At 34.9% G+C, this 18408-nt stretch overlaps 1 protein-coding gene across 8 annotated transcripts in view; it reads left to right on the forward strand.

Annotated features, from left to right (window-relative positions):
• Lingo2 (leucine rich repeat and Ig domain containing 2) overlaps window positions 1–18408 on the forward strand; it is a 1215328-nt gene that overhangs the window by 493856 nt on the left and 703064 nt on the right. For all 8 annotated transcript variants that reach the window (XR_004117723.1, XM_031366384.1, XM_031366385.1 and 5 more), the window contains one exon: window positions 10154–10233. The gene's annotated coding sequence lies outside the window, so the exon portion shown is untranslated. The remainder of the gene's footprint in view (window positions 1–10153; window positions 10234–18408) is intronic.

Consider the following 18408-nt stretch of genomic DNA (forward strand, 5'->3'; position numbering starts at 1 on the left):
AGGCTCACAGCCATCCATCGAACTGAGTGCAGGGTCCCCAGTGAAGGAATTAGAGAAAAGACCAATGCTCCATGCTTCTAATCTCAACATTTGGAAGATGGTTCTGAGGTAGAAATCATTTGCAAGGAAAGCTGAAATGCATGAGACCCTGCCTACCTTGTAAGTAAAATAGGGAGAGGGAGTCATGGAAAAAGAAAGTAAAGGAAAAGAGAAGCAGAATCCTGCCACTGTCATTTCCCACAATATAGCTGAACATGAATAACATTAAGCTTAAAGAAATAAATCAGGTTTGGAAAGATACATTTCAGTTCTAACAAACTTGGGGTGGGAAGAGCATTGTGGGGATGCTGGTTACCAATGCTAGAAGGTTAGAAGATATGGTGGACATCTTGGTTACCAACAACCTCATGTTGTTTTCATCAGAAATTTAGGGAAGGAGAGCATTGTGGGAATGTTGGTGAAGAAAAAAAGATTCCATCTGAATAGAAGTAGTAGGTAAATGTGACACAATACACAGTAGCATACCTACAGTTAATAACAGTGCATTGCTTTCTCAAAAATCACTGAGAGTAAGGTATTCTTACCAAAACATCGTAAATATGTAAAGCATAGTCAATACTAATTAGCTCAAATTAACTATCGTATGATATAGACATATATAAAAGCAATAGTATATAATGTATTCATTTTATTAAGATAAATACAAATAAAATGTTAAAATCATGAGGAATCAAATGAATATATCCCTAAAGAAACAAAAACAAAGCAACCCATAATCTTTATTGTGCAGAATTTCTTTTCGCCTTTTTTTCTGCAAATATAAATTGAAATAAAAGGTTTTAAGGCCAGGAATTATTATCAGTTGCAGTTAATATATGTTTATATGTGGTATATTGATTTTTTTCACATTTGTATACCAAAATGTTTGGTTTTTTGGTTAGTTCTCTGCTTCTGTGATAAAATATCATATCAAAATCAATAGAGAAAAGTTTATTTTGGCTTATGGTTCCAAAGGAAAGGTCCATAATGTTAGGGGATGGCAGAGGAGGGATGGCTGCACGTGCCCAGAGCAAGACACACCTTTAACTTTAACACACAGCAGATTGGAAGCTGGATAATGCTCTCAATTCTCATCACCTGCCCTTAGCACAGTGGCACACTTCCTCCAGCAATGTTCCAACTCCTAAAGTTTCTATAACTTCCCCACAAAGTGCCACCATCTGTATACCAAGTGTTCAAGTGTATGAACCTGTTGCGAACCTTCCTCATTCAAACCAATGCAGTTTTGCTCCTTAAATATACAAACTTTTACATGTTAATCATATCTCAATAGAATATTTAAAATTAAATCTTGTGAACCATAGGTCTCTAATATAATTCTTCATACAAGAGTCACATACACATTGGGTCATTAAATAGAGGGAATAGTGTGTTTCTTAAAGTCATCCACTAAACTGATAGTGAAGTAAAAGACCACATCTTTTAAAAGAGTATTTCAGGGAAATCAGAACAATAGAAGGTGAGTTGGTGGGAGCTGAGGTTTTGAAGAGTTCTCCGAGTAAATTTACCCCAAGGAAACTTTATGTTAACTTTGAGAATAGTAAAGGGCTTTCATAAAACTCAGAAACATTAAATCAATTTTTCCTGAAAGTCATCAAAGTTTTTAAAGGCAAAAATTTTTGAACATATCAATAATGCAAGATAACATGAAACTGGCCAGGAAATTTTGTCATTTTTGTTTTAATTGACAGAGTTGCAGGGATACAGTATCAAGAGTTTCTTTATGCCCAGTGAACCTTCAAAACAGTGCAATCAAATTTTAATTATTATGTGAACTTATATGTCTTAAACACCTACTTTTCCTAAAATATATGGTACATATTATATTCTCCTTGAAAATCTTTTTAATTCTATTTATAGGTGGACTTATATTTAGTCAACCTATGCATTAAATAATTGCTGGTATATTTCCTTAATAACACATTTTTGGTAACCAGGAAATATGGTGGGGCTCACCTCACATGACATGTTAAGAGGAACAAATAAATGTTATCTAATATTTATTTAGGGCAATATCATGTCACAAATAATGGATTTCATATTTATTGGGGATGTAATATATTCCAAGTACCTAATGTACTAACTCATTTATTATTCTCACCCATCTCTTTAGGTAAGCAATATGATATGTTTTTATGAATAGAGAAGTTAGGATACACTAATCATTAGAAATTTCCCCAAAGCCATTCAGAGTAGCTGATAACATGCTCAGAATTCAAATTCAATAAGACTAGATGCAAATTCTCTGCTCAAAATCACATTGTTCTGTGAAATACTTGGGAGGAAACTTCAATAAGACATAGTAAAATATTAAGACATTCCCAAATAGAAGGAAGTATGCATTTATTAGAAGTGGCATTTAAAATGAAACCTAGAGAGATTTGGAAATGACCAGGGAAGGGGTTGAGTAAAGATAGTTTTAACAAACAACATTCCTAGTCAGGACCTTAAATTTAAGGTAGCATTTTCAGCACAAATGGAGCTAAAATCACCTGTGACTGGATTAACACTGCTTTTTGGTTTGTAGTGCTAAAAGGAATGCACTTGATATCCAAAAGACAAAGGGAAGTCAATTATGTAGCAGTAAGACCCAGTCAGTATTTTACAGTAACATTTTATGTCTTGGATACAGAAAATGGATGTGAAAGGTAAGAATAAAACACAACTAGACTACACAAGTAAACCAAAACATACCCGGTTGCTTGGAGTTGGCACAACAGTGAATATGGAAACACATGGATGAGTTCAAGGACATATCTGGGAGGTCAGAAAGGAAAACCATCCCCAAACACGGGCACTGGTTTCTGAGTTGGAATTTTTGGACTAAAATATTTTTTATCCACTTGATTGATTGATTGATTGATTGATCGATTGATTGATTTGTAGATTCAAGATCTAATGACATATTTTTTACACTTGAATTATTTTTTCAGCAGATTTCATCTTATAAGATTCAGTGAGGACAGCTTATAAGTCTTGGCAAACTGTTCCTATCATATTCTTTGGTTTCGTTCATTCTCTTAGACAAAAGCTTAGCGTATTCTGCAGTTCCTCCTTATTTCTCTTAGTACACTGTTTATTCCAAGCAAACAGTGGGTGTTTGTGTTGCAGGACACAAACACGGAGTAACATGGTGTACTGGCTAGTTTTGTGTGTCAACTTGACACAGGCTGGAGTTATCACAGAAAGGAGCTTCAGTTGGGGAAGTGCCTCCATGAGGTCCAGCTGTGGGGCATTTTCTCAATTAGTGATCAAGGGGGTAGGGCCCCTTATGGGTGGTGCCATCCCTGGGCTGGAAGTCTTGCGTTCTATAAGAGAGCAGGCTGAGCAAGCCAGGAGAAGCAAGCCAGTAACTAGAACATCCCTCCATGGCCTCTGCCTCAGCTCCTGCTTCCTGACCTGCTTGAGTTCCAGTCCTGACTTCCTTTGGTGATGAAGAGCAATGTGGAAGTAAGCCAAATTAACCCTTTCCTCCCCAACTTGCTTCTTGGTCATGATGTTTGTGCAGGAATAGAAACCCTGACTAAGACACATGGTATTGAATCTTGTGTTTTGGTGCTGGGTTTTTTACCTTCTTGTTTAAGGATGTTCTGACATGTTGGCAGATGTCATAAACTTTAGAGAGACTGAAAAGCTTCCCGATTCTGCTATATCTTTTGGGACCCAGCAACTGAGATACAGTAGTATCTGTCATTTCAGGACTATCTTTCTCTCATTTTGTTCACAATCACCAAGTTGAGAATCCTGAGATTGGCATCCAAAATGCATCGTGAAACAGCCTTGTGCTTCTCTCCAGTTACCCTGGGTCTATAAAACAGCAGTGTCACTCTGCCATGGTTCAAGACACCTTTATTCATGGGAAAATCATGTTTCTGGTTTCGACCACTTATTAGGACCACACAACTTGTGTTTTGGCTAGTTTACATCAACCTGACAGAAGCCACAGTCCCTAGAGAGAAGGGAGCCTCTACGAGAATTTTCTTTTTTTTTTTAATATTGGTATGTAAGGCCCATCACATTGCACATGGTGCCATCCCTGGATTGGTGGTCCTCAGTCCTGTAGAGAACAGACTGAACAAGCTATGTTCCATGACTTAACATGGTTCTGACATCTGGTGGCTGGGAGGTAGATACTCAGGTTCATCTTGACATGGTTGATAATCTAGGAGGTGCCTCCCTGCCCCCCAAAAAGAGTCTTAAGGTTTAGTACATATTATCCTAATCCTTATAATTATCTGGAATTATGGGATTTTCTTTCAAAACATAAAAATATTCCTATACTGAAAAGGAATTTTTATTCAAATAGTTTATTAAGTGGTTCAAACATAGAAGAAAACATAAGTGGCTATGAACATGGACTTACAAGTGGAATACAGATGATAGTGCTCAGGGTACTGTTGTTGTAGGTGTAGAGCAGAAGGTGTGAATCCATTCCAAAAAACATTCCTAAACTACCCTGATCTGCTTGGTTAATTAGAATAAAACCTATATCCCAGGTGAAAGACTGGCAAAGATGCTAACTCTCATGTTTCCTCTTTCATTAAGTCACTTATACAACAAGCGATTTTACATGGTTTAGTACAGGTTTAGTATAATACTTGACACTGGTAATGGACTGGGCAAGAATGGCTCATATCTTCAAAAAAGCTCAGCACCATTGTTTTAACTAAACTGCTTTATCAGCCTATTTGATCACTTATGGCTTCATTTTTATTGTTGTTGAACTGTGGTTAAGATGGAAAAGAAATCAGCTGTGCAGTTATTAGGTTGCTATCACTGGTTTCCTTTGGTTAGAAAAAAAGCAGTTGTTAATAACTTAAGCTACAGAGACCACTGTTTTGTTTCACTCCTTGGTCTGTTATTTGCTCAGTAAATCTGTCTATACTTTAGTTAGAAGTTGTGCTGTGTCTCTCTGTGCTTATGGCGACAAAAAAGAAATACCATCTTTGGATTGTTCTGAGAATTAACTGGACAAATAGATTTGTTAAGAAGAGGGCTTGGCATTTATAAATTATTCAGTAAGTATTATGTAACTATAGGGCTTGAAAGTGTGTGTGTGTGTGTGTGTGTGTGTGTGTCAGCATTCATAATGTAGAAATATATTCTTTATATATATATATAGCCATACAAAAACATGTAGCTTAATGGCCAAACATTATAGTTGTAGTAGAAGTTTAACTTTCAAAAGTTTAAGCAGAATAAAAAGTTTTAACTTGATTGACCTTATAAAAAGACACCAGTGCATTGTATCCCATTCTAGGGTTTTGAAAGATTAAAGCAAATAAAAATGTAGATATCCTTAGCAGGTGTATCTCTAAGAAAGTCATGAACAAAGAAAATGTGTGCTACAAAGCAATCTGGAGTGAAGTCCTCATTGCTCAGCTGGGAGTCCCCAAACAAAGCAGTTAAAAACCAGGCAACTTGAAATAAAGAAGAATAAAAAGTGACTGTTTGAGGTTTCCCTTTTTTCTACTTAAGAACAGGCAGTGTGAGTTTCATACTAAAGTAGAATTGGGTATAGTAAATGTCCAAGAGTTTCTTTCAATATGGCTTCTGGCAATGTGCTTTTAGGGGAATCTATTGACAGGATTAATCAGTACCATCACTGGACTTTTTGAAACTAAATGTTTGCTTTCAATATTAAACTTTCTAGTAAATAACTTAATCAAAAACTATGAATGTATTTTTCTCTCTCTTCTATCTTCCTTTTGATCTATTGCTATAGCTAAGTAGTTATAGTTGGGTTGATATGTTACAATTAGTTTTATTATTTAATTTTTTAGTATTAGTTGAGTATTACATAGCTGTTTGACCTACTAGTATTAGGAAGGAAGAAATGGTATATTCACTTTTATCAATCTTAATGAAAAATAAGTGAGAAAATTTGCCTTCTGAGGAAATTTTGCTTCTATGACACCAATTTGCTAGATATATAATATTAATTAAAAATTTTATTATTATGTGAATGTTACCTGTTTAAAATATTAGATTTTATGAATGTTCTAGGTTATCATTAAATAGGTAACTAGATTACCTTGCATATTAATTAATAATCATTCTTTTAAGAAAGGGTCAAAGCATCAAGCACAAGAAATGGAAATCTTTCATTCAGAATTTTCTCCTATTTAAAGACTGTGAAATGTTGTAATAAGACATGAAATCACCTATGTCTGGTCTGCTGCACTGATTGTAGGTTTTAAATCTAGTGAAGCACCATTATATTCAGTTTCCTATTTATTCTTACTAGTTTCATTACCATAGATAATTACCTACAATATTCTGGAGATGGTGTTGATTGTAGGATATGTCATCTTGAGACAATTATAGTATAACCTTATGTGCTCCAGAAAAGTAAGATGATCCCAAATATTCCCTATGACTTAATTTTTATTGAATAAATTAAATAATGTTTTAATTCATTTGTATTTTATTTACTTTGAATTCATGTGTGTTGGTTTTATGTGTGTAAGTAATATGCCATGGCCCATGTGTGGAGATTTCTTAGAAGACAATCTCATGGAGTTAGTTCTCTGCTTCCTTCATATGAGTCCTGACAGCTAATTCAAGCCATCGGGTTTGGTGTCAGAAGTCTTCACCCATTCACACACTGAGCCGTATTACTGTCCTTGGAATACTGTTTTTAAAGCAGTGGGGAGCATGCCTACCTTGATAGTGACCATCATTTCTCTCTTCCAAATTACTGAGTGGCTTAAAAGATAACAAATAAAAGCGGGGAAGATGGTGATGCCATATAACCACTCATTTGTTAGTGAGTGGGATATATATCCCCAATGTAGGGTGCACCACCAATGTACAGTGCATCAACTGTAGCTTACACCTTTTCTCTCAGAAGATATTGAACTTCTCTTCTGTCAAATGTACCGCCCCTTGTAATGCTATTAGCCTTCCTCCTTTATCTTTCTTTCCTATAATGATCTCTGAAATGAAATGCCATACACTAGAATATATACATATATGTGTATGTGTGTCTTTGTGTGTCTGTGTATGTGTAAGAATATAAATATAGCAAAAAAGTCAATAACAAGGTAATTTGTCACCTTTTAAAAGAAAAGCCAAGAGTTGATTTTTTGCTATGAAATTTTTTCCCATCTTTTTAAAGTTCATCATTCATTCAGAGAAGATTTTCAATTTTTCCTTCTGAATCACATATAAAGATAAAATTCATAACCATAGGCTCTTTACCTAGAGACATTAACATGTAGTATGTGTTTTTCCCTTCAAAGGAGAGAAAGGTTGTTACTGTTCATTTGTTTTCAAATATTCTTGAATAAACTACCATAAACCTGAAAGATTCATTTACTACATTTTGGTTAATGTTATATTTTACTTATCTGTAATCATTACTCTACACATTATCTTTAAAACTAAGTAAAACAGTAGTTTTGATTGTATAAATCCGACTGTACAATTCTAGCCCCTTAAAAGGAGTCTTGTTTGTTTGTTTGTTTGTTTGTGTTGTTTTGCTTTAAGTAACCAAGTCTGAGTTGGCTACAGTTTAAAACTATTAATTCTTCAAATCTCTTCCCAAAATCACACTCAAAGTCCTCTTTAACATCATTTATTATAATCACTACAGCATGATCATACCTAAAATGGCCTGTCCATAGTTTATTATATAAGCAATTAATTCATGTATGATTTTTTGACCATGTTCAGTATTTGTACATATTTCATTTTATATATGGGTTGGAGATAGTTTCTGACTCCTAAATCCCCATTTCTTTTTATTTCTAACTACTATCATTCAATTGATACACTCATATCAATTGAATTATTTGTTTCTGTCAGAATTCCAAAGGTATACTTCTATTCAGTTTTATGGTGGCTCTTAGACCAAAAGTTAAACTATACCCACCAGTTCTTATGAAACTGGATTTTTATTCCCTGAAAGTATACATATTTGATTTCCAGCATCCTTCTACCTTTTCTTAAAATCATTTTAGGGGCTGGAGAGATGGCCCAGCAGTTAAGAGCACTAAATGCTCTTCCAGAGGTCCTGTGTTCAATTCTCAGCAACCACACGGTAGCTCACAACCATCTGTAAAGGGATTGGATGCCCTCCTCTGGTGTGTCTGAAGACAGCAACAGTATATTCACAAACATAAAATAAATACATTAATGTAAAAAATTCATTTTAGTGGAAAGACCTAATGTATGTATGATATGAGCAAGTACTGCCTATTGGATGGGCTTCTCATCCTGCACATTATCTGTAATGCAGACTGATGCAATATCACTATAAGCTTTAGTTTACCCCTTAGGAATTATAGTTCAGAATGGGTTTCCTTCTAGAGTCCATTGTCAGCCCAGTGAAAAACCTAAGACGCCCAGTGAGCATCTGCTGAGATGCTCAATTGACACTCAGGAACCATACCTCAGACAGCTTTTGTTTTATTTAGAACTTGTAAACATATTTTATCCAGTTTTTTTCTTTCTCTTCTAAATTTTATAGGTTGCCAACTTACCATTTGTCTGATGCTTGTAGCCTCATTGTTTCCTGTGCATGTATATTATTTATTTTATTACTATTATTTATTTTTAAATCCATCAAACAATAATGCCTCTAAATTAAAAAGATTGCTTACTAAAAGTTAAGGTATGATAAATACTATAGATATTAATACATATTCCTCCTACCATAACGATATCAAATATAAAATTTTATTTAATTTTATTTGTGACAAATTTGACTCTATATCACAATTTTCCTCACACTTTACAGGCATCTTGCCTTACCTATCTCAGTGTTGGATATTAAATTTGTATGATACCACATGTAGTTCTGTGATCCTTAAATATGATCACAAACTAAAGGTTTTGTCCTTTGGATCATGCAGACTGCAACCCAGAGTTTTTGTGCTGAGATATGTCACATGGAAAATATGACTGTTGTTGGGAAAATATTATTGTGTGGATATATTGTTTTTAGATGAAATGGCCATGTAAGCTGAGTTCCTCATGCTTGTACAGCAAGAATGTTACTAAGACTTACTTACGATCGCTCCAGTATCCAGTCACCCATGTGAATGCTAGAGATTGATGTTGAGTCTTTTCCTTATTGATATTCATCTTATTGTTGAGACAGTATCTCTCATAGAACCTTGCTAATACCTGCACAACCAGCAAATACCTTGGATTTAACTGCCTCCCCATTCCTTCCTGCCAGCACTGAAGACACAGATAGGATATCCCCAATGCCTCTCTTTTACCTGGGTCCTCATGATCAGAATTGAGGCCTTACAATTTATGAAGAAAGTACTTTACCAACTGAGGATGTTGCCAACCCTATCAATAGTATTTAAGTGAGTGGGGGCACAGAAATAACATTAGACAACAGCAAAACTCCATGCTCCTTCATTATCATTTTAATTTGCTTTTAGCAAGTAGTTTTAAGTGGTTGCTCCTTTAGAAAATTAAAATCTAAATTTAAATTATTACTGGAGTCTTACTGCAGATTGCTGTCTTCTATTTACCATATTTGCTATACTTACTTGACATTCCATAATTTCCTATAGGAAATTTATAAATGAAGGGAATGAGAATTATCTGCTTTGATAAGGAGATGGCTAGGCATCTATTAGAAAGCGAACTAAGTCTCACAAAGATGACTATTGTTTTCATGTCTTACAAATCTTGTACAGAGAAATTATGGGATATGAATTGAAACTCTTGAAAAAGTCCAGTTAAAATAATTACTGTAAAAGAATACATAAATAGCCAAAGCTCTCTGATTCATGGAGAAAAATATTTATGCAGTAATTTTGTGAAAAGTAAGAAAACACTTTGGTAACAAATTTTTGTTTTCATAGTATAACATACTCTCTTCATAAAATGACATGTAATTGAATGTGGGATTTCCTTGTGCCTCTTTATAATTTGGACCCGATTTCCATGTCTTGGAAGTTCTAGACAGTCATAATTTCCAGTGCAGCTTAACAAAAGCCATAATAACAGCAATATACTGGGAAGCACTTTTTAAGTGGCAGTGTGGGGAGATAATAAAATTTTATGGTTAATCATCATAAAGGCATGTATTACTCTGAATATTCTTTCACCTTTCTTTTATTTATAGGAATTGGAAAGTGACAGAGGAAGGCAGCACCATGTGCTCTTGGGGCTTCTAATCTACTCCATGGATTTTTAACATATGAGGTAAGCACTGAGTTTATTTTTATTGTGTTTATAGAATGAAGGTAAATAGCATTTTAAAACTTATTAAACTATACTTAGATTGTGTTCATATTTGCTTCATGTACTATATGAAAATATTAGCATATTCTTTTTTATTTTTCAGTTATGTATATTATTTTATTAAATATTGTATGTTATTTATGACTCCTTTTATTTTTTAATTTTGTATTTTGCATGCATATCTTCTGACCTAACCTCTGACTGCGTTGGATCTGGCAATTTGAACTTAAATAACCTAATTTGATGGCAGTGTCTTTAACTATACTCATAGACTAGTGACAATCCCAAGCATCATCAGAAACATTTCTTTTTGAAGTAGATGCTTATTAATATAGAGTTCTACAATTGGTCAAAGTACAGAAAATGAGAGACTACAAAGTGTCCAGCTCTAAATGCCTCTAGTAGACCTTTATCCCAGGAAGGAGACATGGAGATTATGGGAATCAGAGGTAGTCAGTGTCTAAAATGAAACATGAATTGAACATGAAGACACAATTGCACATGTAAACTTGTGTCAGCTGTCACTGCAGGCACATAACTTTCAATTGCAACAAACAAACTGACAGCACAGATGGGGGATGGTTCATGAAGTCTAATCACTATCTGAGTGGGTATTGGCAATTGATTTCTAGGCGAGTGAGAGTCAGTCCTCTTCAAGCATGCAGATACTTAAAGACTAGTTATAAATTGTCCCATTCCCATGCACATGGAAGCAGCACTAAAAGCAGCACTAAGTGGACTTGGTAAGGTTTATCTCTCTCTCTCTCTCTCTCTCTCTCTCTCTCTCTCTCTCTCCCTCTCCCTCTCCCTCTCCCTCTCCCTCTCTCTCTCCCTTTCTGTCTCTCTCTGTCTCTCTCTCTCTCCTACACACACACACACACACACAAAGAGAGGGAGAGAAAGAGGCAGAGAGAGAGAGAAAGAGAGAGCACAAGAGAGCACATGAATAGGAGGCAAGAAGTTGCAAGAGAGGGGATGGGAAGAATTTGATCAAAAATCCATCAAATCTAGAAGAAAGTTGCATGTCTTGTTTGTTGTCTGAAGCTGTACCTTTATGAGTGTCTATGCTCTAGTAGCTGTATAGGGTCCTGAGGGGTAAATAAATTTAAAAGCTTGTAACTTCTGCTTCTTCTGTCATAAGACCTAGTAACAATTTCTTCAGTATTTTTGTATATGTGTAGTGTGGGTAGGCTTCCCTCAAAGCTCGTGCCCACATTTCTAGCTGTCCTGTCTCTTTTTATGATATTCCATTGTTTGATGTTGGAATGAAGCATTGGTCATCCCTGCTTTCATGTGTACACTGAAACACAGAGAAAATAATATGGAAACAAGGATTGGTGGGGACATAACGATTAGCTAGCATCTGTTATGAGTATTGTGGTGGTACATACAATTAAGCCTAGTATTCAAGAAGCTGAGGTAAGAGTATTGTGAGTTCAAGATCAGCAAGTACAATAATAGTAAGAGCTTGTGTCAAAAACCTGAAAAGTAAAAATAAAATTAAATTTAAACAAAAAAGTTCTTTATCTAACTTAAGTATAGGCAAGTGAATGAGACCCTACCAGTTTCTTCCTGGCAAATAACAAAAGACAGGACTCACAGAAAATTCTTTATATAAAAAAAAAATTCTATGCAAAAAGATATACCTCTTTCCACCCTACATCATATATCTCAGATGAGTAATAATATTAAGGAAAGGCTGGTTTACATACACATGTTTTACCTACTTCAAATTGTGAGAACACACATACACACATACTCATATCGGTATAGAAGAGTAGTTGTGATCCATAGGAAAGACAGTGTATCTGAACAGAAATATAGATCTAAATAAGGAAAAGAAGGAAGGACAGGAGGGGAAATGGGAATGTAGGAAGGAGGGAGGGAAAAAAGGAAAAGAAAGAACTAGTAAGAAAATATTTAAAAATAAATATATGTCCAGAAGTAAAACATGAAATTGTGATTAAAAAATAGTATTGAATTATCTGCAACAAATATAAAGGCATCAATGACAAAATTCAAGTCTTACAATCCCTAACTGTAATCTTCACATCAGGGCATATAGCTCGTATCTTACAATGCTGTACATTATTTTATCATAGATCCAGTAATAGAATTGACAGTTATGTAAAGAGAATCAAGGAAACTGTTAATTTGCCCTACAGAAGTTGTCTGTTCAAAAGTTCTTCAAATCAGAAAAGAATATTTAATGGCACTTAAAATGTGATAAGTTTGAAATTATTCAAAGACACTATCTAATGTAATTGCTTCTTAGGATATTTCTTAGCCTTCTTTCACAGTCTGTATCGTGGGTTTTAGTAATCTGGATGAATGAACCCCTTCTTGCTTGAATTTATGGAAACTTGAAAGCTATCTCTGATCCTGAAAACACAAAAACACTGTTTTACATGTGCCTTGATAGCACACATTTACAAGCATATTATATTTTGACATGTTAAAAGTGAAATGAAAATTATTACTTTATGGAATTATTGGAAGTTATTTTGAACATTAAAATTCCATTTACTTGTGAAGAGGTGTTTTAAAAATATCAAATCCTTATGCAAATCCTTTCTATACTGACAACTTCCATTTTAATAAAATTTTATATCAATGAAAAAGTTAAAAGATAAATCCTACATCCTCTGACTCATTCTAACATTAGATTCATTTTACCTTCATCCTCAGTCTGTGGTCCAAAGTAGTCCTGTAGATATGTCCACTGGGCCTTCATATTCTGCCATCACTTCATCTCTGTATTTTGACCAGTTGTGAACGTTTGTGGTTATCTCTGTATGCTGAAAATGAAGCTTCTTTCAGGAGGGGTGACAGCTCTTAATCTATGGTCATGAGTTTTAGAATGCAATAAGGAATCATGCTAGTCTATGACAAGTAGGTATTTCTCTAAATCCCATGATGACTACACTACATGGCATGGTTGGCTTGGTTTCTGGTAACAAGCATGATCTCCCTCCTGTTGAGTGGGGTCTTAAGTCCAATTAGACAGCAATTAGTTACTAACCAGTTATATGAGTATCACTATTACATCTTTAATAACATCTTGTTGTGCTCGACTTTCTTATTCATAGGTGTCACAACTGGGTAGGAATCTACAATGCTTCTCCGACAAAATCATGTATAGCATTCTTGGGTACTATGAAAGGCATATGCACAGAGGCTTTTAGGTCAGCCTCAGGTTAAACATTGTTTCTACCAGAAATCTGCCAGCAGTTTTTAAAACTATTTTTTTTCAAAACTCCTATAAGTGTGTGTAAGAGAAAATTCTACCTAATAAGAGTGCATTTGTTTGGGAAAAAAAAAATTCCAGAGCAGAAACAATAGCAAAGCAATGTGAATTTTAAACTTGCATTTGCTTGTTTGTAGAACATTGGATTCTAAACTATTTAACATGATGGAAATTCTCTGTAAATATGTTAAACTCAGGTCAGAGGTGGTTAAAATTTGTATCTGTGTCTCTAAAGCAAGCTCAGAGTGTTTGCGTATAGTTGAACCCAGTATGGAACTATCTGTTTTTGTGGTTAGCTGGTTGGTTCATTTTGATTTTAAAATAGAATTATATGGGCTTATTCTAATAACAAAATGTAGAAAGAATAAGAGAATAAAAATTTATCTGTCGCCGGGTGGTGGTGGCACATGCCTTTAATCCCAGCACTTGGGAAGCAGAGGCAGGCGAATTTTTGAGTTCGAGGCCAGCCTAGTCTACAGAGTGAGTTCCAGGACAGCCAGAGCTACACAGAGAAACCCTGTCTCAAAAAAAAAAACCAAAAAACAAAAAACAAAAATGTATCTGTCATATAATGTACACATACTACATAAAGCTGAAATGTACTGTAAAAACTACTTAAAGTGAGTATATTTTGAAGAACTACCTCAGTATGTTGCCCTGCTGGAGGGTTCCTAAAGGCTGCTCCTACAAGCATTTGTCACCTTACTGGTGCTTCCAGCTATTTGATGTGTTAGGCAGCCAACTGCTTTACACAGTGGATTTGGTTACTCCTATCTAATTGGTCTGTCATTATTTCACAGAGAAGGAACATTTACAGTTGTCCCTAGATCATTTAATTTAATGCGGTAATGATCTTTGATGGTCCATATTATCTTTTTTTAAGATAACCTTTAAGAAATATCCTACAGAAAAAAAATGGTAAAATTGTTTTAATTCTATGATGAGTTAGAAAGCGCTTTAAATCATCTATAGGGCAGGATGAAGTACATGGCTGCAGAATATTTCCATATCATCAACCATCTATCTGATATGATTTGCCCAAATTAAGGCATGATGCATTATTGAATATAATCCAGGCACAATGTATTGAAAACAATCCAGGAACCAGAGCTTATTTATGAGCTTGAGAGGGGGCAATAACAGTGTTGCTTATTTAATAGCATCTGAAAATTGGTTAGTAACTAACTGGAAGAAGAATTGACTTATCATCCATAATAAACTACATGCTTTGACATTTCAGTAGTCTTCAGTTGAGCTGGACACTTAGCTTCCTAGCAGTTCAATTTAGAACATAAATTTAAATCTTTTGAGAATATTTTATTATTTCTAGTAATTTGAGGCAATGCCTAGGATAAAATGTAGGTCTTTTAATTAGGCTTTTCTTTATACATTGCACAAAAATTGTTTCATTCTAAAGAATTTGTCATCATTGGTTTAGATTTTCTTTTGTATTTCTCTTTATGAATATAGGAGGAGTCTATGGAGGTGATACTTTCTGATTGGGCATTTCAGTATCACAGTGTCCAAGGATTGCATGTTTAAAATGTGTTTTTTTGTGTGTCCTTAATTATGCAGGCCAAATATGGGGGCTGTAACATTCATTCTAGAATATATTTATCAACATTTCTTCTAGTCAGTATCGACCAACAATGCTGTGGTTCTAAGATACAATATTTAGAGATGATTGCCTAAATTATATGATTTCTTTTCATTCAACTATACAGCTAAGGTTTTATCAATGGCTTAAATAAGGCTATTAAAGTCTTTGTGTTTTGTCTAAGGAAACACTTTCATTGAAACTTAGATCTGATCAATGCTGTCACCTCCTATTGATTTGTGTTACAGATGCTGAAAATCCCTGCTTAAATTTAGTATTTTAAGGTGTGGGTTTCTCCATTCTTCATGAAGTGTTTCCATTAAGGAGACCATGGCAATATTTTCTTCTAGTTTGACTACACACACAGCTAGGCTTTTCTTACGACTGATTGCTTGTAACTTAAAGCCTTAGTGGATCATCTACACAGGTGTGTATAGGGTTCTAGAAAGCACAGAAGCAAAACTGCTTCTTAATTTCATTTATATTCCCTAATTATAAGTAATTATGAACTGATTCAACTCTTGTCCTAGGTTTAGCATTTTAAGTGTGTAATATAGGGTAATAACAATACAATATTGAAAGAAATGCTCAATAATAATAAGAGCTGTGAAAGTGAAATAAGCTGTGATGCTGAAGTTGATTGTAATTGTATTGTCACAAAATCCCACATATAAAGGTATATTTTAAAGTGCAAATTTATCAGGTCTGTGTCCACAATATCTAGGCAGACTCTATAGCAAAAATATATTCAAAGGGGTAGAAAACAGTATTCAAGGAGAGACTAGAGGAGCCACACTGGAGGAACTGCAGGGTGCGAGTGAAAACCCAGGCTTGTAGGCACAGCTGAATATTCTGCCCATCACACTGATAGGAGAGGCTGGCTTCCTTGATGGAGCTCACTCTTCTATCCACCCATCACATTCTTCTTTTCATCTCAAATCTAACTGTCAATCTAATCAAATCTTACTCCCTATCCTAACCTATACTTTTCTTAAAATCATTGAACTTAATTAAGTAAATTAAAATAAAAAAGTTAGGATTAAACTAGGAATGAACATAGGGGCTCTTAAGCTTTTAATCTAGGCATTCTTCCTGGCCTGTGTATCACAGTTCTCCATGGTGGCATTCTGCTTCAAAGACTATTCAACATGAATGGTGAACCTTCTCCTTTTGTCATTGTTTCCTGCAGATAACTTCCATAGATTGAACTGAAAGATTACCATTATTGTTGGACGAAGGCATCACTGAGCCCCAAGCCTTACCTGGTTTCTTGTAGAAACTCATGAATTTTTTAGACATATTGAATATAATTTAAATTGCTTTTTCACTTATTTTTATTTCTTTAACAGAAAAAAAATAGGAAGCCACCAAAATCTTCTTAGGTAGAAAACAAAATGTAATACTTTATTTCTGACCTCTACTTATCTAGTGTTTCATAGTAACTGTACAGTTTCTACCATCAGAACAAAGAGCTTAAATGCCTCAGGCTACATTATACTCCACAGTTCTGGTATACTCCAACACAGAGGCTGGAGAAGAGGCTAACATTTTAATATGCTTTACATGTTCTTATTGTATATTCATTTTTATCTTCAAAGACCCATTTTTTTTGAAGGAAGTTAAAACATTCCTTATAGGTATTTTGGAGAATTGAAAGGAAAAAGCTTAATCTGGATGTAATTGAATTCTGCTTCCCTCATGGTTTCTCTTCCAGGAAAGTAGAAAGTTAATTGAGATGCAACTGTACCCTAACTGGCTGTGGCATGACCTGCTCACCACACACACACAAGGCTTGAGCTGTATTTAGGAGACAACTTTCATCTGAAAGATAAAATTCTTGGTATTATTCTCTATATCCTTCTAGTTATGGAAGTGATGGGGAAAGTAGATCTATTAGAAAAACCTCACAATTCTATCCATGGTATGCTAAGCACCATTAATAATTCATTTTTCAGTTCTACTAAAGTTGAATTATTCAAGAAATAGACCCTTTATTTTAGTCATTCAGAATATTAAAGATGATTCTTTGACTTAAGATGATTGCCATGCGATAGGCAATATGTTATGATTTCATATAACTATACTTATTAGGTTAGAGAATAGTTGTTAACATCATTACCAATTTGCACATAAAGAAACTAAAGGCAGGGAGATTAAACAGTTTACCCAAAGTTATGGTTTGGACACAAAACTTCAGTCTTAGGTACCCATGCAAAAATCATGGGCCCAGAAGTGTGAGCTCATTTTGGTGGACAGCGAACTCTTTAGGAAAGGAATAAGTCAGTGAGAGCTTGTCTTAAGGAGTGCCTTGCCTCTCTCTTTCTCACTGTTTCTCTAATTTTTGCCCCCATCAGGAAAGTAGCTGTACATTTCTCACCATTCTACCTTGTTTCAGGCTCAAAACAATGGAGACAGCTAAGCATAGATAGAAACACTCTGAAATTGTGACCCTAAATATGAGTTCCCTTAAAATCTTTCAGATATTTATCAGAGCTATGAAAATTCAACTAACATACCCAAGAAGATATAACTAAGATGTTACCAAGGAATATTTAGCAAGAAAGGCAAGCAATAAAGAATTTTTTTTTTCTTTTCTTTTCTTCTTGTGCTTCTAGGGATTGGATCCAGAGCCTCACAGGTGTTAGGCAACTTCTATACCATTGATCTCTATCCCCAGACCAAGAATATTTAGTGAGAATAGGTACTCAACAATAACAGTGAAGATGCCACAGTAGAGCCACAAAGGAGTCCTTTCTATGCTTTCTTCAAAATCTCTTGTCATTTGTTAGGACACAAAAGGAGACCACTATAAAGGTTGCTAAGAAGTTGATGAATATCTTTATGTTTACATGAGAATATATTTGGAGAGTAACAAAATACTGAATTTCTTTCCCCCGGAGACTAAATAATTTTGCTATCCCATGTAAATTTCCCCTCAAAAAGGGATATCAGTTAGATTAATCTCAGCAGGTCTCTACAAAACTTATTGCATTCAGGCCTCCCTCTGGATTCTGATTACATTTTATCCTACTGTTGTGTGACACCTAGCGTCCTTGGAATTGCTCTGTTTCTCAGTACATGCCCCGCATGTAATTTACAACAGCATTAGCCAAGTTCAGCACCTAATTAATTCACCAATCAGCTGTCAGAGCCTGTGATCTTTTCCTAGTTCACTGGTGAGTTCCCTGTGGGAGAATCAGTATTCTGAAAGTGTCATTTCCACTCTGCTGTGTGGTGTTTGAGCAGAGTACCAAGTTATGCTGCATGTTCACGGAAATTATGCTGTCCTCAG

The sequence above is a fragment of the Mastomys coucha genome, unplaced genomic scaffold (assembly GCF_008632895.1).
Source record: "Mastomys coucha isolate ucsf_1 unplaced genomic scaffold, UCSF_Mcou_1 pScaffold14, whole genome shotgun sequence".
NCBI lineage: Eukaryota > Metazoa > Chordata > Mammalia > Rodentia > Muridae > Mastomys > Mastomys coucha.